This window comes from Triturus cristatus, chromosome 2_1, assembly GCF_964204655.1.
Source record: "Triturus cristatus chromosome 2_1, aTriCri1.1, whole genome shotgun sequence".
Taxonomy (NCBI): domain Eukaryota; kingdom Metazoa; phylum Chordata; class Amphibia; order Caudata; family Salamandridae; genus Triturus; species Triturus cristatus.
In genome coordinates this window covers 1,108,517,952-1,108,537,211 of record NC_140581.1, presented here as the reverse complement: position 1 = coordinate 1,108,537,211, position 19,260 = coordinate 1,108,517,952, and positions in this window count along the sequence as shown.

Below are 19,260 nucleotides of genomic sequence, written 5' to 3'. Positions count from 1 at the left end.
TGGGTCCTCTATGGCCAACGGTTCATAGGTGCAGTTGAAATCTCCCGCAACTACTACTCGTGCTTGAGAAGAGCAGTTAGCTAGGCATTCATCTAATGCTGAAATGGTAGCTGAGGGCCTGCCACCATTTGTCCCTCTAGCATAAACATTAAAAAGTTCTATTTGGAGTCCACCCCTATGTCCCCTGATGCTTAGCCACAAAATGTCTGGACTTGCGCTACTGTGTTGAGTGATTCGACAATCTAAGGCTATGCTTGTCCAAACAATCAAACCTCCAGATGGACGCCCTCTCCCGATGCAAATTGCAGGTATATGAAAGCAGGTGTATCCTGCCTTGTATAGTGGGACCAAACTCCATGTCTCCTGGAAGAGGCAGATGTCAAAGTCACCCACAAATTCGTTCCAATGGGGGAGCTGAATTTTACTATTTAAGCCAGCCACGTTTCATGACACTATCTTCAGCTGGTGTTTGGCTGCAGGATTGATAGCAGCATTTGGCGCAAAAGCGTGAGTTCAGATGGGGTGTCGACTGGTGCTTGCAAGCCTAAGTGTGTAGGAGTGTTAGCGACTAATTTTTTTGGCAGTGTTATCCATGGTATGGGTTTGGGGCTTAGGGAAAACCAAGGTAGCAAGGGAGCTAGCTGTATGACTGCCACTAAAACTAGGCTCTACAGTCAGTAAGGGAGAGCAGGAGTATACCCAGTCCTTTAGTCAGTCAATAGCCTTAAGAGAAAAGGTGCCTGTCGGGTCTGTCGATGGCTGTGGGGTTAGTGACCCATCTTGCTTATATATAGGGAGGTGCCTAAGTTGGGTAGCGGACCCATCAGGGGGCAAGTACGAAACTCCAGACCAAGGAGGTCTTCCGCCAGATCAGTTCCCTTGAGGGTTATCGCGATATTATCCAGATGGTAGTTTGGGGAGGAACACCTCCGTGCTCGTAGGATGTCGTCCCTGATTGACAACCCCTAACATGACAGATCCAATAAGTCACCATATTTATCAGGGATTTCTTACTGTCATGGGTATTCTTGCGGTCAATTTAGATATTTTTGTTTTGTGACCGATTGGTGTTGGTTGTGACTGCTAAGGAGGGGGGCTGGTCTCGACTTCCATGTTTAGAAGGTTGGGCTTGCTGTGGCCATGCGGCCCATGTCTATTTGTAAGGTTCTGTGGAGCTGCTAACCTTTTGAGCTTCTCTTGAATGTTAATGTTGAGTCTATTAGGTTCCCAAGCCAATGAGGTATTTGTGGTTTGCTTATTATTAGAAGAAGCAAAAAGGGAGATAGCTAGTTGTTGTGGATCGGAATTCTGTGGAATGTTATCTTTTCTAGGAAATGCTGGTTCCCGTGGCATAGAGTCGTTATTGTTGGCAAATGGGTGGTGAATGTGTGTAGAAACGTGTTGCCGTTTGGGAGGCGGATCTGCCTTTACTAATGTTTTCACTATGATGGTGAAACTTTCTATCATATTTTTTAGTACGCCAATCTCACCTCTAAGTGCATTCACAGTAGAGTGAATGCCCGAGGACTCTACCTTATCTTTTTCCGAGGGCACCATGATGTCACGTGCTACTCTGGGAGGTGGTGATATGGGCGTGCGATCGCTATGTTCATCCCTATCACCCCGGAGAGGTGGAAAATCTATTTCAGCAGTGGATGGCAATTTCTTGTCCTTGTTCTTGTTGAAAATCACTATTGCTAGTGCAAGGGGGTTAAGGAAACAAGGGGTTGGAATGTGTCATGGGCTGTTAATAGAGTCTTTTTTGAATTTGTAGATTTTTTTTAGGGGGAACATTTTTAAACATACCAGGAATGATTGGGGGGCAGTTTGGCCTTGGGTTTAGGGGAGAACTATTGGCTAGGGAGTCCACCTGGCTGCCCTCTAGGAGTTCCTCGCACTCGTTACTCAGGGTGTCTATCCTATCGAGGAAACAATTGCTGCCAGGATGTTTTAAAGTCTTCCTAGCCCTTTTCCCTTTTGTCGCCCGGCTTACCTCGGGTCCCCCAACACTTTCCATGGTTTTCCTTTTCCCCATATGATGCCTCAACAGAACCACTAATGTCTATAGGTGCCAGCAATAGGTAAACAAGGGATAGATCTATGCCCCCCGAAAAAGAGTAAAATCACTATCAAGCAAACAGGTTGGAAGCGTGACCCCCAGCAATTCGAAAAGAAAAAGTCACCACAGTCAACAAAGAGCGGCGCAAGTATTGGCCAAATGTTATCAGTGAGCATGGAGAAGATAGGGCACGAAGCACAGTACCTTTTCTGGTTGATAATGGCAGATGACCACAGTTTCAAGAGAAAATGCAAAGGGGATGGCCCTGCCCTGTCTCTTCCTGGCGATGACAGGCAAGGACGGGCCCGTCCTCGGCCCGGGCTTCGCTGCGGGAGTCACAAGCGCTTTTCAGCGCGGGGCAGCAGTGTGGCTCCTCCCTCCTGGGAGAGCGCTGGATTCTGGGGGATTGAGTCCCCGGTGGCAACAGCAGTGGCAGCAAAGTCGCGTTCCGCGCTGCAGGAGTCACAAATGCTTTTCAGCGCGGGGCAACAGCGTGGCTCCTCCCTCCTGGGAGAGCTCTGGATTCTGGGGGATTAAGTCCCCGATGGCAACAGCAGTGGCTGCAAAGTCACGTCCCGTGCTGCGAGAGTCATAAGCGCTTTTCAGCGTGGGGCAACAGCGCAGCCCCTCCCTCCTGGGATAGCGCTGGATTCTGGGGGATTGAATCCCCGGTGGCAACAGCAGTGGCAGCAAAGTCACGTCCCGCACTGCGGGAGTCACAAACGCTTTTCAGCGCTGGCATCAGCGTGGCTCCTCCCTCCTGGGAGAGCGCTGGATTCTGGGGGATTGAGTCCCCGATAACAACAGCAGTGGCAGCAAAGTTGCGTCCCCGTTCCATATAGCTGGGCCGAGTTCTAGTATTAAAATATCGTGAGCTCTGGCCTGCACAGTGGCTCCCCTCAGCCGGCGGACCTCCTCAGATGGGGCCTGGGCTAGGCCTCACAGCTTCGCACCGTGTTCAGCTGCGCGCCCAGCCAGCTGTGGGCGACCGTTGGAGCTCGAGGCCGAGCCATGCACCCGCGAAGGCGGCGCTGGCTAAACCATCGCTGTACTGATCCCGACCCGATAGTTACTACAACCAGAAAGGGCCAAACAGTTGTAAATGTGCTCCTGCTCAGAACTGCGTTAGTTCAGTATCACACATAAGCACCCACAGGTACCTCAACACTCTTCCATAGAAACTAATGGAGGCAGAGAATTAAACTAACACCCCATCGGAAATAATGTTAAATTTAATAAATTTATCTAAATTGCTTAAAAATATCAATACATTTAATTTATTGTAAAACAAAAAAACATATTTTTATTTTATTTTAAAATATGTTAATAATCTTTATTAAATGTAAAAATAAATAGAGAATTATTTTTTTAATTAATTATATTACCTTTAATTTAATTCTATACATCACTTTTAATACTTTGAATTATATAAAAAATATATTCTTTTACTTTAGAAGAACTTTTTAAAAATAAGCTTCTAAAAAACTATTTTATTTTAACTTAATACATTCAAAATAGCTACAAATGTTATTTTAATTTAAGTTAATACTGAAACATTTTTATAGTCTACATTTAAAATAAATATATAACATTAAATATTATAAATATGTAACATTAAAATAATTTCCTAATTTCTTTTTAAACTTTCATAAACATTAAAACTTTTCCCTATACTATCCCTAAGGGAGATCTCCTCCCCGGTGGTGGAGATCTACCCCTACGTGTGAAAATTTACAAGCAGTAACTTTTCGCTCATAAATTAAGCTCCACCCCCTGAATTCAGTATGTCTACACTTTTCTGTACTTTTACACTCATAAATGGTGAAAAGCCTAAAGTAGTAAAGTTAATTAAAAGCGTAAGAGTAAATTTATACATATAGAATTGCTCATGTGTAAATTTACCTTTATGAATAATCCCCACAGTCTTTTTAATGACATCTATTAAAAAATCATCCGCCTGTTTGAAACCCTCATATTGTCTCTGATACAGAGAAGGATCTGTGATAATGGAGACCCCTATATATAAAACACATTTTGCTCTTTGTCCGTGAGGATGAGTTGGTAGACAAGTGTTTTATATTTAACGGGGCTCCATTATCAGTCATCCTCATTATCCCTTGATGGAACGGATTGGTATTGTGGAGCAAAGCCCCAGATCCATCAGTAATGGCCTGCAGCTCTGCAGTACTCATGGAAATTGAACAGAATGGGTGAGCCAGGTTAGACTTGCTGTTCATCAATATGCATCCACTTAGCAGAGTGCATTGCACCTTCTGAATTTATACCGATAAAGAAATTCTCTGTCTGGAAAGCCAGGAGAAACCAAAACTATGATGAAGAACACATGTGAATGCTTCATCTCCATTGCTATAATCACTACCTTAACCCAGCATATTGCCAATCGATGAAGTCATTGTGCACCACACGCACATCCAGAAATTGAAGTGAACTGGCACCAGTAATATTCTGAATTTTGGCAGAACTTAGGTAATTGGGGTTGGGCATCATCTGGAGGACCAAATACCCCTATGCAACTTCCTTCACTAAACCACGGAAGAGAAGGCTACTGACGAGACAGACAAGTAAGTAGGCCACACCCCTTTTTCCTGTCCCCGTCATATAGAGTGACACATAAAAAACACATTGACTGAAGCACGACAACCTGACAATACCTCTCCCAAAGGGCTCCACAGCAATAACTCAGAAGATGAGCAATGACATATATTTTATACGTTTACCTGAAAACTCAACAGTTGCGGAGCGCAGCAATCTAACTGTATCAAAGGGAGGCAGCACTAAATGGGAAATGATGTATAGCAGACAGGAAGTTGTTGCATCAGGGAATGAGAGTAAAAAATAAGAGTAATTTGCGAAGGCTATGGGAAGCCTGAGGAGGTGGTAATACTATGTAGTAACACCACTTGCAAAGACATTTTCCTCACATTACTCAGCCGCGGCCCCTACAAATTAAATAAATAATTAATTTTTTTCCGTGTCGTCATCTGTCGAAATCAACCCCCACCGCTGGCGCCACCACTCTTACCTGCACGGGCCACGGCTGACATTATTTGCTATAACCAGGTGGGAAAATCGGAATCAAGTGCATCAACTAATCCAATACTCAGCAGTAGCAGTTTTTCCCTTGATATATTTTAAGGCCGTTTATCTACCAGCTGTATGTAAAACGGCTATTTTTGGTATGCGTGTAACAGTGGAGCGGAAGGTTATGAAATAGCTATTGGCTGTTTTCACTGTAATTTAAATTTATGCAGCCAGGTTTAGGAATTTGTCATAAGGCTACTAAACAAATGTATGTGTGGAAAGGCCTGCTCCAGATTTTATGCCACCTTTGGAAAGTGTCTAGCGTTGAGAGAAGGCAGGCTAATCCATCACTGCACACTGACTAGGACTGTGATGACATCTGCTCTGGCGCATATGTTTAACGATGTAAAAGTTGAAGCTGCAATGGTCTACATATTAGCATACAGTTGACAGCATGAAAGAGCAATGTAATGTATGCTATACATGCTTCCTAACCTTTGTCCCAAGGGTGAATACTCTAAATGCACTGAACCGCCCATCCTGACACCTTCAACCGGATGTCCCTCAGTCTCCTGTCAAAAATAGCATCATTTATCTGGTCATTTAACCGCTCAATCTGTCACAGTAGATATCTTGCATCCACTCCATTTCCGTTGAGAAATATGTAAATCCTGGACTGAGATAATGAAACTGCATGCAAATGAACTCGCATTCAGTACATCCCTTGTCACCGAGAAAATCTCTAAGAGTTCATAATTAATATGCTGCATAGCGCCAGTGAGTTTGCAAACCACTGTATGCTACTGTGAAATGCCTGGTAGTCAAATACTGGGCAAAAGAAACAAATGATGGACGGAATTCTGAACAATGGAAACATTCACCGCCAGTCACAAAGATCTGGGTTTAATCCATCGTTCGTTTGCCCACCACGCCACCCCAGTTTGGAGCCAGCCATATGCAAATCAGTCTTGACCTTGCCTCTCGTGGGAACAGTCCAACCCGAACTACCAAGCCAGGTCCTCCCTGGACCAGAAAGTTTGGGCTGGCCTGTTACCATAAGGAGGACTGTTTTTGTGAATGAAGGTGTCCATTCCTGCACAAAGACAATCCTGGCTGCAACACAGGCACCCTTGCATGCCTTGCTGCTTGGCACCCACAAGTGCGCCAGTGCAGAGGGAGAGCAAGAATGCTTCCATTTTTTCATAGCTATGGTGCATTCCTGCCCTCTCCATTTGACGTAGCAAGGTGTCTTGCCGCTTTTTGTTGTGCCAAATATTAGTAAATCTGCCCCTTGGTGTTTCAAATTTCTAAGCAGCGCCTTCTGTTGCAGTGCATGAACAGTGATGCAACCATGCACTGAAGTGGAGATATACTTCTCTCAGGTGCAGTAGCAGTTGATTGTCCTTAGAATAGGTGTTGGTGTCTCGCTACTCCAGCTACCCAATTGCCAGAGTTTAGCCGATGGTGCTAGCTCAATGAGCAGAGGCTGCCCCCCCATTGAAAGCTCATCAACAGGGTGTTTGGGAAGGACTATGTCACCTGTAAGCTACCGAATATTGCCCCTTGCCTGTACCCGCATTTATATTAGGATTCTCCATGAACATATAATTTTTCAAGAACACTTCAGTGCAACTTTCCATACCCCGCTCTAGATCACCACCACCAACTAATCATGACACAAAGAGGAATGTGCCTGATTGGCCTTTATCCATCTTCCAGAGTGCCATGTAAGAGCACAGTATTTCTAGATTGCATGTTTCAGGGTGTAATTCAGCTACATCCCCTCACACAGGCACAGTCCATATTATTTATTAACCATATTGTTGAAATGAGACTTTCATGGCACTCATCAATGCATCCATCTGAACTTATACAATCCAACCAGAACGGTTGGGGCGCGGGACCCTAAGCACTTTCCCAGCTCTGATAGAGCTTCTCTAACAAAAGTTGGGATAGGGCTGGAGGCAGACCTTCTTCCTATTATTTGTGCCCTTACTGCTCTGTCTGGCTCCCTATATGGCACTCAAGACTTACTCCATGCTGGTTTCTTTTTCCAATGCCAAACTCCTGCATTGTTACTGCCATGGAGCAGTGGAAACCCTCTACTCTGAAGGAGCTATTGACTGAGGAATCTAGGTAAGTAAAGAAGAATTCACTGATGCTCTGGGAGTGTGAAAAAGTGTTGGAGTGTATGAGACTATATTTGACACGCTTTGTGAGTGTGTCAGTGTTTGTGTAACTGTGCACGATAAGTGCTGTCAGCAAGTGTGAGAGAGTGTGTGCATGAGAGTGTCCGAGAATGTGTGAATGTGAAAGAGTCTGAGTGAGTGTCAATGTGTTTGAGAGTGAAATTGTGAGTGTGTGTCAGAATGTAAGTGCTTGGGAGTGTGTGACAGTCTGAGTATGTGTATAAGTCTGAGTGAGTATGTGAGTGCGCAACAGAGTACGATTGTGATTAAATGAGTGTGTGTGAGTGTGTTTGTTTGAGTGAGTGAGTCTTTGCCTGAGTGTGAGACAATGTGTGTGGGAGTTTGAGAGTCTGTGGGAGCATGAGTGTCTGAGAAAGTGTGTGTGAATGGGTGTGTGAATGTGTGTGAGAATATGTGTCTGCAACAGGGTATGCATACAAATGTTTGAGAGTCTAAGTGTGAGTGTGTGTGAGTGAGAGTGTGATTGTGTGTGTGAGAGTGTGTGTGAGCGTGAGACAGTGTGAGAGGGTAAATAAGAAACTGTGTGAGTGTGTGTGGTACATTAGTGTGGAAGAATGGTTAAAAGTGCATGTGTTTGTGTGCAATTGAGAGTGAGTGTGGTTGTGAGCGTTTATTAGTTTGTGACACTGTGTGAGAGTCTGCACATGTTTTCTGGCATGTGGGTATTGTGCTTGCAAGTGTTCTTCTGGACCAGGCTTATAGGAGGTAATTCTAGGCATGCAAGTGAGGGCACTAATGGCACATGGCAAAATGCAGGCCATATCATATTGGATTAATTCTTGGAAAGTGCGACCACTCCCTGGAAAATTTAAATGAGGGAACACTCACTTGAGATCACTCTGGTTGCTAAATGTGTGCAGTTTGCTCTGTATTACATAGGATGCTACTCTAGCAACTGCGATCCCCTTCTGTAACACTACATTTCACTGGGGTGCAGAAATCTGCCACAAATGCCAGTTGAAGCTCTAGGCACTTTTGGTAATATTGCCCCAGGACTACTCAGTGGCATGAATGACTTTAATGGAATCACATTTCGGGTAAACTAAGTCAATCCATTAACACCTCACAGTGCAGTGAACAGCATGAACAACCCTTTGAGACTATAATGAAATGTAACAAATTGGAAGGCACACTGATTCCATCTGCCTGGATGGCTTCAAAGACTTTGAAGTCTCACACATTTGAGCAAAGTCTCACTCCTGCCTTGCTGTTCAAACTACACAAAAGACCCCAATGAGGTAGCACTTCACAAAGGGCCTGACTGATTTTTCCTGTTGGTCAGTCCTGCACTCTGTGACCATGAGCTGTGCAGAGTGCCTGTGACGGTCCAGCTTATGCTTATAAGGTGACTGAGGGAGAAGTTGCAGCCCAGATGGTATCATACACCTTTAAAAACACGTTATTACATTTAGTCATGCTAATAAGGAAGGATATTAACGACAGCAGTGAAGAGACCCTGACAAAAAGGGGAGCAGCTTTGCATCTGATCACTGAAGGGTGGTAAGTCCACCCTTGTAATGTAATGTAATGTAACTTGAACTTATATAGCGCAAAAACTGTCACCCTACGGGTATCCTGGCGCTGCGACTTACCAAGTTGTCACTGCGCAAGAAAGATAACCTATTCGCCGGTTTAGGGGAGCTCATTTTACTCATCCCTAAGGAAGAGCCAAGTCTTTAAGCTTTTCCTAAATGGAAACAGAGATTTGATTTGTCTGATGTTCAGGGGAAGATCATTCCAGACTCGTGAGGCTGCTACACCGAATGCTCTGCCACCCGTCCTGGACTTCTTGAATGTAGTGGTGGTTGCCAGATTTGCACTAGAAGAACGGAGATTTCTCCCAGGAGTGTACCAGGTCAATCTCTCCTTCATGGACATTGGACCCAAACCATGTACTGCTCTAAACACAATACAGAGGGATTTGAATTGAATTCTCTCATTGATGGATAACCAGTGCAGGTCCTTTAAAGCTAAAGTCGTTGAGGACCTACGCTGCCTATTTAACGCCAATTTGGCTGCTATGGACTGGATCCTCTGCAACTTCAGTTGCACTGATTGTGGTGCTCCCAAGTACAAAGAGTTACAGTAGTCCAGCCTACTTAGTATTATACTCCTCACTACTAGAGATCTAGTAGCAATGGGCAGTAGTGGGAGAATCTGGCGTAGTGCTCTTATCAGGGAGAAACAGAGGCCAACTGTTTTGTTGACTTGTGACTCCATTTGAAGGTTGTCATCCATTAAAACCCCAAGGTTTTGTACTGTTCTAGCTGGAGTCAGTGGTTTATCCATAAGGGTGAGTGTTGTATACATAACTTGCATCTTGCTCGTGGAAACCACGCGGAGTGTTATGTTTCGAACAGGGAGACTCGGGTGGTGGTGAGCGTTGGGGGAAACGTTGGGCATTCATGTTTGTACTGGAAACTTGGAAGGTGAATAAACCTCTGCTCCGGCTGAACTTCGCTGTCACTCGTCATTTCTGATAAATGAGTCTTTTTTAACATTGGCGACGATCGGGCACGGACCGCCCTTGCATTTTTGAAGAAGAAAAGCCGATTTTAAAGGGAATATTGGGTTCAGATGAAACTGACACTGTAAGGAGCGTCTCGAAAAGGACGACATTTACAAATTCAGCGGAAAAAAAAATTCAAGCCTTTTTGGATTACAAGGGGCATCCGTCTGCAGCAGTCTATCAACGAGCATTTAATCTGACAAGAGTAAGTCGGAATGAATGTGTTGAGGGAGTAATCAGCTTAAGGAAACAGCAAGGATTTCATCGGAGATCATAAAAAAAATAATAAAACGAGTTTATTTACTCACGATTGCAGAAGGATCCTGCACTTGCTTTCTTTTGATTTTCACAGCGTCGGTGTGCATGCGCGCACTGTATCAGCGCGTCACGTTGATCGACAAGAATGTAAACACAACCTTGTTTCTCGGATTATCTGATTCAACAAAAGGAACCGAGACTGCATAATTCGTGTAAATTCAGTTTCAGTTACTGGAAGCAGATTGTATCATCGCGTCACGTTCTTCGTAAATACAACCTTGTTTTTGGATTGCCTGATTCAACACAAGGAACCGAGACAGCACATATTCATGTAAACTCAATTTTAGTTGCTGAAAGTAGTTTGGGGTGTGATTAATTTGTCAGGTTAATGGAAGATAATCTACAGAAATCGACAAACAATATGTGAGTTACAATAATTTATGTGTTTTAAGTTTATTGTTCTTCAGGATAATAACTATTTTGCATGTAAAATTTACAGTTTATCTACCACTTATAGTGCAATATGTCTGGTATCGTACCTCCTCCTTCATTTCTATCATCATCGGGTGATCCTCCCATGCCATGGGAAGTATGGGAACCAGTATTTTTGGCATATGTGGAGGTTTTAGAAGGCGAGGATTGCGAACCAGAAAGGAAATTGTCACTGTTAAAACATTGCTTAGGTGGATTTGGCCTAAAAGAATTTCAAACGTTACCTGCGTTGATTAGTCCTGGGAGAATTAATGTTTACCAGTATGCTTTGACACAGCTTAACATACGTTTTGGAAAAAAAAAAATGTAGTGATGGAAAGATTTATCTTCTACTCTCGTAAACAACGCAGCGACGAATCTATTGAAGACTATGTCTCAGCACTCAGATCGTTGGCAGCTTCTTGCAAATTTGAGAATATATCATATGAACAAGTACTGAGAGATCAAATTTTAATGCGTACAAACAGCAAGAAAGTTCAGGAGAAATTATGGTCAACATCTGACTTGTCATTAAATGCAGCTATTGATATTGCAAAATCCATTGAACACTCTGAAGAGTTTGTGAAAGAAATTAGTTCCATGGTGGTTAAAGAAGGGTATGGATAATAAGAAGTTGGTTGCTGTTGATTACAATGTAGTTAGACAAAGGGTCAATGAGTATAAAAAAAAAAATGAAAGAAACTATGGACCAGAAGCGAGGTCCAGTGAGCATACAAAAAATTGGAGTGGGTGATCTGGTTCGCATAAAGAGGAAAGAGAATGTCCTTAAGGGTTCCCAAAGCTGGTCAGATCCAAAGAGGGTTGTACAAGTTTTCAACAATGCGGTGAGAATAGAGGGTGGAAGTGTTTGGAATCTGAGCAGAGTTTCTGTATTTAAGGGTTCTACACAACCATCCGGGAATGTATCCAATGACATGTGTTTAGATGATGTAAGCAATGACATTCCATTTAGAAATGTTAAAAATGACACACGATTGGAGAATGTGCACAATGAAATGAGGTATGATCAACAACCAGGGTGTTCTCATTGGAGAAGAGATTTTTCTGGAAGAAAACGTGAACACCATTGCTCGGGAAGGTTTAAAGATTATATTATGGTTTAGTTTAACGAATAATAATGTATAAAAAAAAATAAATAAAAAAAAATGAATAAATAATAAAGGGGGGGAGATGTGTTGTATACATAACTTGCATCTTGCTCGTGGAAACCACGCGGAGTGTTATGTTTCGAACAGGGAGACTCGGGTGGTGGTGAGCGTTGGGGGAAACGTTGGGCATTCATGTTTGTACTGGAAACTTGGAAGGTGAATAAACCTCTGCTCCGGCTGAACTTCGCTGTCACTCGTCATTTCTGATAAATGAGTCTTTTTTAACAGTGAGTCTGAGCTCGGACGGCAAAGGCCGCCCCATTTTGGCCGTGGAACAGTATACTATCTCCGTTTTATCTCCATTAAATTGTAAGGAGTCCTTCCTGAGTCAATTGGAGGTGTTATACATGCATTCCTGGAGCTTATCTAGGGACACTGCTTGATTTCCTGCCAGGGAAAACACCCTTGATTTCACAAACCAGAGTATAGTTCCACCCTGATCCCGGTTTAGTTATCTCTGGGCAGCCCTGTATAACAGGAGATGTGTAGAGGTGGTTGTGAGAGACTAGTATGTGCTTACACAGTGATTAGGGAGGAACTACACCATAGAGGATGTCATGCTCAAAAGTGCTTTAGAAACATGTTTTACCCTTACTGCTGCTAATGAGGAAGAATCTGAACACCTACAGCGATGGGGCCCTGAAACAGCAGAGGAATTTTGCCGTATGGACTATCTTGCTATCACCAGATTGAGTTAATGATCTGTCCACCCCTTGTTTTAAAACTTTGGAGTGCAGATTCACCCCGGCCAGCCTAAATACTTTATAGTTTCTAATGGAGACTCACACACCACCATACAGTCTCACAATAAGTATCAATTACCTGGCTACCCCACTTAAATTCCAGTCCAGTGTATTACAATGAAAGACTGGGTGGTGGAATTGGGTTCCACCCTTTTACTATGCCTGGATGTTTTGCTTTTTGTGATCTTTGGGTTTTGGACTTTTTTTTACTGTGGGCGAGTCTCACTACTTGTGTCTCACCCACGGTTATCACCTGGCAAATGGACTGCGTGTGTCTACCACCTTTGACGGCCTTTCAAGATAAGGCTGCTGCAACACAGCTAGGGTAAGGGACACTTGGCTAGTTACACATGAACATGTGTGTAGTTACATGTGCATACATGTGAGACTACTGTTGTGCGCAGCCTGATTGCTGTTCATAGTTAGCCTGGAGCAGGGGGACTCTGCAGGGTTAGATATTGACCTAGGGTAGGCATTATAATGTTACTGGGCACCCATAGGTAAAGTAAGTATGGTTTACTGTTTTGTCTGCCGTGACACTGTATTATATATATAGTGGAAAACCTGTCTTTGAGTGCAGTTTCACTTCCTTTGGGCCTACAAAGTCCAGCAGGATATCAAACAGGGATGAGAAGTGTGCACCTAGTTGAAATATGCAAGTCCCAAGCAGCTATAAGTACATCCAGAATTTTCATATTTCTCTGGCTTAGCTCAGGATCAGAGCACAGGAATATTGTCACCCTGCTGGGCCAAGTTAATTACTCTGCTCCCCAGAAAAGGTGACACAGGCCTTCCCACATAAAAGGAGTCATTAACAGTGCTTCCTTCAGCTCCTTAGCAAAAAGGAGTGGGGAATAAAATCTGCATCTGTTAATTTGCCATCTTAGTGTGGGAGGGCTAGGGTCATTCCAGGTCCACTCAACAAAGGAGGAAGTCCAAACAGACAACTGGAGTCAACACAAGAAAAAGCCCCTCTTTTAAGTTTTGGTGGGAAAGGCCCTGACAGTGAGTCAGCAAGGGGCAGAGTTGGAGCTCCCAGAGGAGATGTGACCAGTTACTTCTGGAAAGTCCCATCTTGGACTGTTCCAGCATGCTGTGCAGGAGTGATAGGACAGGGATAGAGAGATGATGCAGTACCCTGGGATGATTAGCAGGGGGGTGTCTGGCTTCCAGTACCTTCCATTCCCATTTAAAAATTCTTGCACAAAGGCGAGAGAGGGCTTTTAACTGGAACTGGATGGAAGCAACAACCATGGACAATTGGAAGTACAAGTCCCCTGATGTCCCAAAGACTAAAGCTCTACACCAGGATTAAAATGAGACCAGGGTCATCCAAATTGGCCAACAGGACGCAAGTTATGATATTTTTAAGGTTGGTGACCTTTGACCACCAGTGAGGATCAAAGCTCCTGGGTTTGTTCTGTATCTCTGTGCCGTATCTTTTAAAAATTACCCCCGGTGGAGGGCAGGGCCCAGGAGTCAGCACAGGATTGATATTTTTATGTGTGTCCCAGGGAATGGGCATGCATGGGGCCCCTAACCCACATCTCCAGTTGCCCCCGGGCCCCCCATCTCCCCGGTGGCTGACGCAAGATTAAGGGGAGCACTTTTAAACCCCCAAAGGATAAACATAAGGGCCTGGACCCCATCTCTGGCCCCTAGCCCCCTGTTTTCCATGCAGGAGTTTGGGGGCCAAGGCAGCCAGTGAGGCTCCCTGAGCTCATGCAAACAAAAGTGGCCATGGGGGGTGCTCCAGTGGGATCGCGCACTCCAACAAAAAAGGAGAACAAAAAAAGGAAAAAGGGCGGGTGGTGCAAGGCCACATGCCAGTGAAAGTAAGCAGCTGAGCCACTAATAAGAGATTCACACTCCTAGCTGGGAGCACCCCATAATGTCCTGCGGAACTTATTTTGCATACAGTTCTCCTCCCTGTAGTAGATCCAAAAAGGACTGGGGCACTACCAACGATTTTTGGGTGGTTGCAGAAGACACGGCAGCTCTCCCACCCCCAGTAACTGTTGAAAAGTGACCCTAAGTTTGCAGGGACAGGAAAACTATGACCGCCCCGGATTTTTACCATTATTTTTAGGCACTCTCAAGAATGGAGCTTTCGTTTTCTGTTGGGAGTTTAGCTCTCTCTAGAGATTAGTTCTATGCTTGCATTTTATGTAGTCTGAAGGTTATTAAAAAGACACAGGCATGTTGTTTTATTTTCAATGCTTTAATAACTCTTTATGCTTACAGCGAATTTCATCAATATTAAAGTGCTTTATTGACTGCGCTGTGCATTTACATGATCAATGTTCTCTCTCCACTCTGGGGCACTCACTGACCCCCGCCGCCACCACCTCTACAACCTCACAACGAACCCAATCAGCACTCAACTCACCAGCACCCTTAACACCTCCATCTCCACAGCAACCTACCCGGACAGATGGAAGCACGCAGACCTCAGACCCCTCCTAAAGAAACCCCTCTGCCAAACCGAGCGATTTAAAATATTACTCTCCACTCTCCCATATTCCCAACCCAGCTAAAGTTCTTGAGAAACCCATCAACCTGCAGCTCACCAGATTCCATGCCAACCACAGCACTGAGACCATGCTGATTGCTGTCACAGATGACATCAGAACACTCCTCAACCGTGGAGAAACTGTGGGCCTGATCCTCCTCAACCTCTCTGCGGCGTTCAACACCATCTCCTACAACACCCTCAACAAACAGAATCTAATGCATAGGCATACAGCAAGACGCCCTCAAGAGGATCGTCTCTCTCCTTACAGGACGCACACAAATCATGCGACTGCCTCCCTTTACTTCTGCACCCAAAGACATCATATGCAGCGCACCACAAGGATCATCCCTCAGCCTCACCTTGTTCAACATCTACATGACCCCCCTTGCAGACATCATCAGATACCACAGACTAAACTTAATCTCCTACACAGACAACACCCAACTGATTCACTCGCTCACCTCCAACACCAAAACCAACGTATGCAATGCCATGACCAACGTAGCCAAATGGATGAGAGACAACTGCCTCAAACTCAACTCTGACAAAACTGAAGTACTGAACTTCAGGAAGAACACCTCTGCATGAGAACGCAGCTGATGGATGGCAGAACTTGAACCTACACCCACACCGACCGACCAAGCATACAAACCCGGCATCATCCTCGTCAGCCAACTGACCATGAAATGACAAGTCAACGCAGTTGCCTCCTCCTGCTTCCACATTCTTTACAGATTCCACAAAACCTTCAGATGGATCCCAACAAACACCAGAAAGACCATCACCCAGGCCCTCATCACCAGCCGCCTCGACTACAGCAACACCCTTGACACCGGCATCTCCAACAGCTCCTCAGAAGACTCCAACCAGACACAACACTGCAGTCAGACTCATCCTGGACCTCCACACAAACCCACATTGCTCCCCACCTGAGAGACCTCCACTGGCTTCCCATCCAGAAGAGATGCCAGGTCAAGATCCTCATGCACCCATACAAGCTCTCCATGACCTATTACCTGCCTACATCAACCAAGGCCTGAACTGCTACCAATCCGCTAGACACCTGTGCTCCTCACCACTCACCCTTGCACGCACCTCCAGCATCCGTGGCAGCCACAGCGGAGGCTGCTCCTTCTCCTACAGCACTGCCAACATCTGGAATGACCTTCCCCTCCAGCTCTGTACAGGCCCTTTGCTGGCAGCCTTTAGAAAGAGACTAAAGACCTGGCTCTTTGACTGAGACAGAGGGCCCAGATACCCCTAGGTGTGACAGTGTTGCACTTTACAAATGATGTTTGATTGATTGATTGACCATAGTAAAAGGTTGATGATGTTTAACATGTGATATGTTTACCTTTTAACATGATGATCCTTTGTGTAAGTCTTAACTTATATGTTGTGATGACCCTTGCTAAAGCCAGTAGGTATGTTATATTTGAAGTGATCCCCCCGTATATTTTGATGTGCTGTCTGGTATAGGTGGGGGTACTGTGATTTTGGGGGGTCATGACTCTTTAGGGGTCAAATGTGATTTCATAATGTAATCTAGCATATTTTTGTTCTGCCTAATGCATATATTTGTAAATTAACCCCTTCGCTGCCAGGCCTTTTCCCCCTCCTGTGCCAGGCCTTTTTTTGGCTATTTGGGGTAGTGCGCGCTTAGGCCCCTGTAACTTTTTGACCGCATTAGGTAGCCACGCCAAATTTGCGTCCTTTTCTTCCAACATCATGGGGATTCTAAAGGTACTCAGGGTTTGTGGATTCCCCTGGAGGGGTCACAGAAAAGAGCCAAAATACAGCAAAATTTTGTTTTTTTTTGGAAAAATTGGAAAAACGGGCTGCAAATGAAAGCATCTGGGTTTTTCCCTGCAAATGTTATCAAAAAAGGGTTTGTGGGGTTGAAATTACCATTTTCCCAGCTTTTCGGGGATACTTGACTTTTGTCAGAAACCCAACATCTTTTACACAGCTTTGGCATTTTTCTGGGACATAGCCTATTTTTGCTATTTTTGTGCTTTTGACCTCCTTCCAGTTAGTGGCAGAAATGGGTACAAAAGCAATAGTGGATCCTGGAAAGCTATACATTTTCAAAAAGAAGACAACATTCTGAATTCAGCAAGGGGTCATTTGTGTAGATCCATCAAGGTTTTTTTTTAGAAACAAACAGTTAAATGTAGGATAAATTGAAATTTAGTTGAAAAAAACAGCCTTTTGTGTCAACGTTTTCACCTGTAACTTCTTCTAATTATGACAGCTCTTTGAAAGCAATATACCGCTGCATCCGCTGGACATTACTGGTTGTGGGGATATATAGGACTTGTAGGTTCACCAAGAACCAGATGAACCCAGAGCCAAAAACTGAGTAGTAACTTGCAATGGTTTTTTATTATGTACCGGGTATATAGTAATTATTCTGTAAAAAAGTGTACATGGAAAAATCGGTATGAAAGACACCTATGTATTTCTGAAATGGGAACAAAATATAGAGTTTAGAAACAGTAGATATTTGCCCATTTCTGAAATTGGGAATACTCATATTAGCATGAGAATTATCAGTCATTTTTTAGAATGACTTCTTTTTTACACAATATCTTTCATTTGGAAAGCAGAAATGCATGGAAAGTCAATAGATAATAACAGTTCCTTTACAAATCTGAATTACCCTAAGTCTCCCGATAAAAATGGTACCTCACTTGTGTGGGTAGGCATAGTGCCCACGACAGGAAACGGCGCAAAACGCAACGTGGTCACACCACATTTTCACAATGCAAAATTACCCTTTTTTTGCAAACTGCCTAGCTCTAGTTTTTGAACCCTAGCTCTGCGGGCACCTTGGGAAACCTAGCAAACCTATACATTTTTGAAAACTAGACACCCAGGGGAATCCAGGATGGGGTGACTTGACTGCCTCCCACCAGGGTCTGTTACCCAGAATCCCTTGCAAACCTAAAAAATGGTCAAAAAAAATACATTTTCCACACATTTCTGTCGTGGAAAGTTCCGGAATCTGCGTGGATCCACAAATTTCCACCCACCCCGCGTTCCCCAAAGTCTTACGAGAAAAATGGTACCTCACTTGTGTGGGTCGGCCTAGTGCCCGCGACAGGAAACGGTGCAAAACGCAAGGTGGTCACACCTCAATTTTGCAGTGAAAAATGACCCCTTTTTGGCAAAGTGACTAGCTGTAGTTTTTGAACCCTAGCCCTGCCGGCACCTAGGGAAACCTAGCAAACCTATACATTTTTGAAAACTAGACACCCAGGGGAATCCAGGATGGGGTGACTTGACTGCCTCCCACCATGGTCTGTTACCCAGAATCCCTTGCAAACGTAAAAAAATGACAAACAAAACACATTTTCTCCACATTTCTGCTATGGAAAGTTCTGGAATCTGCATGGATCCACAAATTTCCACCCACCCCGCGTACCCCAAAGTCCTACGAGAAAAATGGTACCTCACTTGTGCGGGTCGGCCTAGTGCCCGCGACAGGAAACGGCGCAAAACGCAACGTGGTCACACCTCCATTTTGCAGTGAAAAATGACCCTTTTTTGGCAAAGTGACTAGCTGTAGTTTTTGAACCCTAGCCCTGCCGGCACCTAGGGAAACCTAGCAAACCTATACATTTTTGAAAACTAGACACCCAGGGGAATCCAGGATGGGGTGACTTGACTGCCTCCCACCATGGTCTGTTACCCAGAATCCCTTGCAAACGTAAAAAAATGACAAAAAAAACACATTTTCCCCACATTTCTGGGATGGAAAGTTCTGGAATCTGCGTGGATCCACAAATTTCCACCCACCCCGCGTTCCCCAAAGTCCTACGAGAAAAATGGCACCTCACTTGTGCGGGTCGGCCTAGTGCCCGCGACAGGAAACGGCGCAAAACGCAACGTTGTCACACCTCCATTTTGCAGTGAAAAATGACCCTTTTTTGGCAAAGTGACTAGCTGTAGTTTTTGAACCCTAGCCCTGCCGGCACCTAGGGAAACCTAGCAAACCTATACATTTTTGAAAACTAGACACCCAGGGGAATCCAGGATGGGGTGACTTGACTGCCTCCCACCATGGTCTGTTACCCAGAATCCCTTGCAAACGTAAAAAAATGACAAAAAAAACACATTTTCCCCACATTTCTGGGATGGAAAGTTCTGGAATCTGCGTGGATCCACAAATTTCCACCCACCCCGCATTCCCCAAAGTCCTACGAGAAAAATGGTACCTCACTTGTGCGGGTCGGCCTAGTGCCCGCGACAGGAAACGGCGCAAAACGCAACGTGGTCACA